The sequence below is a fragment of the Lytechinus variegatus genome, chromosome 12 (assembly GCF_018143015.1).
Source record: "Lytechinus variegatus isolate NC3 chromosome 12, Lvar_3.0, whole genome shotgun sequence".
Lineage (NCBI taxonomy): Eukaryota > Metazoa > Echinodermata > Echinoidea > Temnopleuroida > Toxopneustidae > Lytechinus > Lytechinus variegatus.
Genome location: NC_054751.1, coordinates 9284145 through 9290921, shown reverse-complemented (window position 1 = coordinate 9290921; position 6777 = coordinate 9284145). Strand labels below are relative to the sequence as shown.

Genomic DNA, 6777 nt, shown 5'->3' with positions numbered 1-6777 from the left:
CAATATTTACAAGCACGTCTGGAGCTGTATTGCCATTTTGCTCGATGGTGTCATTATTTCTACTTTTCTCCCTTTTTTGTAGTAATCTTTGTTGATTAGATGTCAACTAATTGCATGAATAGCCCATGACATGCATTCAGTATATTTGTCTACCATGACCATATAACTCGAACGAAATCATATTGTTATAGGAGAGAGGGAGGGGAGGGGTAAACAAAAATTAATTTGATCGTACTTATTCTGTTCCTTAAGTTATACCTTGGGGTTAGATTCGCTCATTTTGTTCTTTTTGTGCATAATTCATACTACCTCGATGTATTTCGGAGGGATTAGTCAGATTTTACTTAAAATTAGTAAAGTGTTCCCTAGAAACCGTCAGAATTGGAGGTCAGCATTCAAAACGCCCATTAACTTATTGTAATAGTCATGAAAATTTAAAGTTCTTAAGTTCCAAGTAAATCTCAAATAAGTTTTTGAGTGGTGAAATAATTTTTTGGAATCTCCAGCATGTTTTGTTGTAGAGAACTTTTACCAAAATATGTGATTTTAGCATTTTGGAATACGTTTGGTCGTCTTGTGCCCACCCTGCGTAAACAATACAGTACTTTTAATTATCATTTCATAAAAAACGATAGATATATAAATTGCACAAAAAACCTTGTGTTTAGCCTATTATTGCTATCAATTACATAAACTGATCATAGACCGTACTGAATATTTTATCATTTATTAAAGAAAAAAAAAGAAGAAAAGAAGAAAAAGAACTCCATTTTGTCTACGTCCACTTTCGTTTTCAGACAAACAAAATGCATATGAATAAGAAGAATTGAATGTAACGAAGCTATTGTGAAGTTTAGATTTAAAAAATAGTTGAAAAATAAGGAATTCGGAAATGTATCATTCTTCAAGCGTATTTTTTTCTTCACTAGAATGATTTTTTTTTTATTTTTCAAGTGTGTGGGCGCTGTTGATGTTTATATTTTTGGTGAAAATTGTACTTTGAAATGACGAATGAAAATATCTAGATGTGTTAAATGTCTTCATTCGTGGGCTCCGTAGCGTTGACTTGTAAAACCACAAAAAGATCAACACACCTGCGACAATTTAAAGGCCAAGTTTGCCAAACATCAAGTTCACCGCAAGAGTTCACGGAGGTCACTAACAGAAGACAGGCGCGATGTGATACTCTTACAAATAAAGTTTAAAAACTCAGATGTTAAAGAAAAGAAATTTCCAGTATTTTGTAGTTGGAAAATCATCACAAGTATGCTTTGATTGAATGAGAGGTTCACTGAGATTGTACTTCCACTGATGTATTTCAGGACTATTGAATGAGAATCACAAAATCTTACTTCTTCGATCATCGATAATCAAGATGCTTTTCATTGAATAAAACTAAGTTACGATATCATAATGATAACTGTGTGTTCCATTATTAGTCGACTATGATTTAAATATCGGAGCAAATTAAACATGGATTTTTCGAAATTTCTATGAGTGTTTTTAAGTGTATGACACCACTAACTATACACCATGGGCAATTACCCGTGTAATTCTGTTTTGTGAAGCCCCGTAAAACTTTTTTAAAATGTCATGCATTCCTTATTTCACATCTAATATTAATGAAACTTTCGTTGTCGTGTTTGATTGCACTTTTTAAATTCACATCAAGTAAATGTCAAAGAAGGATTAAGTTTCGTTTTTGAACTAAATGATTTTTTCTGATTGATTATAAAATGAATTGAAAATCATTCAAGACTATAGCCTACACACTAAAAAAAAATGTTTGGATGCACTTTGATTTTCTTTGTAGTATGTACTTCTATTAGTGAGGTAGCGTGGCCGAGCGGTCTAAGGCGCTGGTTTAAGGCACCAGTCATTTCGATGGCGTGGGTTCGAATCCCACCGCTGCCAAAATAATCTTCTTTTTTGGTAATTAGATTTTGGTTTCAATATTCAATGTAATGGAATTTGTTGTTACACTGCTAGCATTTTGTCTGATAGTTTTTGTTTCAACTCTGGGTATATAATGAATGCAATAAATCAAATGCTATCAAACATGACACTATTTGAATATTTGTCATTGAAAAAATCATGTGTGTTTTTCCAGAAAGGTGTAAAAAATAACGATTACCCTCTAAAATAAAAAACGAAATGGATTTATATCATTCTTTGTGCACTAAAGTGACCTATTAACATAATGGAAGGATTACACATGTGCTATCAGTGTCTCATTTACATTTCAGTATTCATGCCATACAGAGCATTCATTTTCCCAATCTAGTGAATACATCTCAACACCACGATTCTGATTAAATAATGAAACCTAAGTAAAATCTCTAAGGTCAAGTCCACCCCAACCTGAAGTTGATTTACTGAATCGAATGAATAACAGAGGAATGACATTGATTTTAACCAAGAAAAAATATAAATGGAGGTACCGATTTAAATCACCTACTCACTATCTATTTTGTATTTTCCGATATGAATTTCAAGTCATGCTATACATTATTTAACATATACGAACATATTATATCTCGATTATTTTATAAACCTTGCTTTTGCATCACTAGGATTGTTTCACTTGATTTAGAATCCCATGTAATATTTTTGTATAATGCCATGCAGGGTCCCAGGTTGAAATCCTAAATCAGGGCATTGGGATTTTCTCATATCAATTTTCCATCATTATTATTTCCAATCCTGTTCAAATCCAAGAAGACTTGAACTCTCCGATGTGTCGGATTTTATATTCTCCACCTCTCTTTCTATACTTTGGCATGGTTTAGAAAAAAAATCAAACAAAAATAACAGTCATTCACATGTGCATTTATGAACGTCGTGAGGTAGCGTGGCCGAGCGGTCTAAGGCGCTGGTTTTAGGCACCAGTCATTTCGATGGCGTGGGTTCGAATCCCACCGCTGCCAAAATCATTTTATTCATTTTTTTCTCATTTATAAAATCATTTTGTTTCAGGCCGACATATACTGAGATCAATGAAAATTGTGGCAATGATAAAATATTAAAGTATTCCATATGAAATGTCAGTACTACTTTGTTATGATTGTAGTAGTTATGTCCGTATTTTCAAATTATAGTGTTCAATAGAGTACTGACAATTAAATAAAACATTCACAAATAAATAAAAATCATTGTTGATATTATCAGTAACACAAGAACGATAATTAGACCCCGAAGTTTTTATTTTGTAACTCCCAATCTCATGAACAAATGCCTGCACATTTCACAATTTCTTTACCAATTGTAATAATAACTTATAAACCAATTGTAATCACAGTCAATATCAATTTAAACTGTACATTGAACGAAACAAAATAAAAATGGAAACAAGTTTAAAGAGCAAGTATTAATTTTGAACAAATGACTTTAATTAAAGGAAATATAATTTGGTAAGAGGGTTAGATTCTGAAATCAATTCTAACAAAAATGTATTCATGATATTTCCCTGAAGATTCTTTATGAGACTGAAATTGCAAAAGTTTTAGAGTGGTTTCTCATATTCCCAAAATGGATCCTTGTTTCCACATGCACCAGGTTTCGTGAATTTCAGTAATAAAAGGTCAAACCCCTTACCGAAAGGGGGAAATGAAATAGACCGAAAATGATATTAATGCAAACAAAACCTCGGACATTTCTGCCACCCCTACCACCTTAAAACTATACAGTATACTAAGAAGTAGTATCATAATCCCATCCTTTCTTTAATACTTTCTCTTCGAATACATGGTTATATGACGTCACTGGGAGAAAATGGGACCGTATGTAAAGTGTATTAGGTAATAATCCCAAGTTCAACACCTTTTCCAAGAAATGAAAGTTTTTCAATCTTCTTTCTCTTTTTAATGAGGAAGTAACATTGTGGGGTGGTTTTTTGGTTGAATCTCCTTGTTGTTGCAGACCTGTTAAATGTCTACTTGTTAACTGAATGTGGCTATAACACTGTACCCGTTCCATTTCTTTGGGAATGTAAGCGTTCGACTATTAAAGATCAAGAAAACATTGGTGAAAGGACGAAAGTGTGAATAACTGAAAATGAAATATCCTCTCAAAACCACCAGGTGAGGTTGACAATGTTTTATTTCATTAAGAATTTCGCACAATACATTTCCAATTCGTTTCTCTACATCATCTACATAAAGAACCGAATAGGAACAACAATCCATAATTATCGAGGGTCGTGGGTTCGAATCCCAGCCATGGCGTAATTTCCTTCAGCAAGAAATTTATCCACATTGTGCTGCACTCGACCCAGGTGAGGTGAATGGGTACCCGGTAGGATTAATTCCTTGAATGCATGAGCGCTGAGAGGCAGCTCGAGCTAAAGCCGGGGTAATAATAATAATAACAACGCGCCTCGGAATAGATTATTTCTAGATAGATGGCGCTATATAAATGCCTATTATTATTATTATTATTATTATCGAACAAATGCTATTAGGGTTACAAGATATCGTTATTCAAGTATTTTCAATTTTGACCAAGAATTTCGTATGATAACTGGATAATATGCGATCACCTGTCCAAACCCTAACACTTTATAAAAATCACCACGCCATGTTCTTGGAAAGGATCTTTCCCAAAAGAGTTATATCAAGAGCTGCTCATTCTGAACGCTGTATTACAAATTATTTTATTATGGCACATTTCTTGTTCTCAGAAAAAGATTCATCCCCGATTATTTTTTTTTATGTCCCCTTCTCCCATCCCCTCTGTCTCTCTCTCTCTCTCTCTCTGAAAAAATCGTAAAAAGTGCCGGAATAACAATTACCTTTTTAATGCTAAACTTGTTTATTGATATATTTCACATTTATTTAAAAAAAAAGTTTCATGAAGACGAAGGTAGCGAGAAACAGATTTCTTCTTCAATAATTTTAGTTATACATCTTCAAAGTTCGAAGACTTTAAGTTGTATGCTACTTAGAATTCAACTGTTACACATTTCCGTATAGAATAGTGTGCATTCGATAAGGTTGCCATAATATAATAGTTTTAAATTTTACCTTTTTAACCTTTGGCACAGTACATTAAAATACTCTTTGAACAGCTTATAAAGCACAAACTTGAATCAGTAAGCATCATGGTATACATATTAATAATAATAATAGTTAATTAATATGTATCATGACTACAGCCAGTTGTGTGCTAAACATATATTTCGTATAAACTGAATTGATTCATTTAGGAAGTTAGCTAGATGGAATTGAATATCAATCGAGTAAAAAAATATCTGTTGAGTGTCAGCGCCGATCGGAAACGATTATCGGCCAAGTCAGATATAAGTCGACGAAAAGTGACCGGAATCTGGCGGGCAAATTCTCCGTTAATCTGGTACAGTTGTACTGGCTAAACCGACTCCATTGTCCCGTCTTACAAGGAGTTGCGATTGATCCAATTAACCACAACTATGGACGGCCAGCAACGTCAACATCTTAAAAAAACATGTTTGTTCAAAATATTTTCAACATATATATGTAAATTCATAGTTTTCTTGAAAATTTTTCATTTCATTTATTTTCCACAAATCAATCAAAATACAAAGAAAAACATACAACTCATTCCGAAATAGTATGCATAATTACAATATAAAAGCATATTCTAAGTGGATGGACCTAAAGTAAAGCAAAAGCTTGTTGTGGATAGGCCCTTAACAAATAATTCATGTGTAATCATTGATAGCTACAAATAATTATAGAAAAATAGAGCTGAGCTCGGAGAAAGTTATAGAAACTGGACATGGACGAAAACAGAGAACGTTACAAAGAACAGGGGCACACAGGTTACGAGACAAGACAAGGAGGACAAAACAAGACATAAAAGAAAGAAAGTAGGAAAGAAGACCCGTCTATTATATTGCTGTTCACGATTGCTACGTTTAAGTATGACTTAAAATATTTTGACAGAATTGATCGTATGCCAGTGAAATAGTAGACGGGTCCTTTGTAAGGATATCTGCAGCTGTAAATATAAATACATGTAATTCATTACAATGGTAAACATTCGGACATAGTGAGGGGATGGAGCACCTGGCAGACGAGGAAAAGAATAAAAACTTGATAGTTGCTAGGAGGGAAAAAGTATCAAAGACGAAGCAAAACTTAGAAGAGGTATGTGGTTTTAAAGAGTTTCCCTGGCTACCCGGTGCCCAATCCACTCTCTGGCCGTCTTAAAAGTAAAATTCAGTGTGCTTCTCTTTGTTTTCAAAAGGACATCGTGCAAATTTTCTAAAGAACAAAATTATGACATTGATGGATTTCCATATACTGGAGGTTGATCGGATCAACTCTTTGTAAGACGGGACCCAGACCTATCAAATCCATGATCTAACCTTCCAGATGAGACGACTTTTGCTCCGGCTACAATTATTGCTCCGGGCTTTATTCCATCAAAGATATTGGGTTATGGTTTGGGTTGTAATAGGGTTTTATGTAAGGTTTGGGATTAGATTTAGGATAGGTTATAATGTTAAATCAAGGGTTGAAATTCGGTCATTCCATTAATGTGTGGACCTTGCAGCGGAGCAAAGTCCATGGAACCCTTATCATGCTTATGTGGATGTATCATATAGGTCCAGTTGACGAGACTAATTTTTCATTTTGATAGGTAATATGATAGAGAAAAAAGTATAAGATTAATCCAATTATTATTTAAAAAATCATTGTTCGGCAGCACACTGAATTATTTTCGTCCACAATTAAACTGGGAGATAAGAAAGGTCAAAGATGAACCATTTCATACATTAATTAGACAATTTACACA

The 6777-nt window shown here is 33.7% G+C and overlaps 2 non-coding genes across 2 annotated transcripts; both read left to right on the top strand.

Annotated features, from left to right (window-relative positions):
* Nucleotides 1-1832: 1832 nt before the first annotated feature.
* TRNAL-AAG lies at nucleotides 1833-1914 on the top strand. The gene has a single exon. It is a non-coding gene; the product is annotated as a tRNA-Leu (tRNA).
* Nucleotides 1915-2845: 931 nt separating this feature from the next.
* Nucleotides 2846-2927, top strand: TRNAL-UAG. The gene has a single exon. It is a non-coding gene; the product is annotated as a tRNA-Leu (tRNA).
* Nucleotides 2928-6777: the final 3850 nt, after the last annotated feature.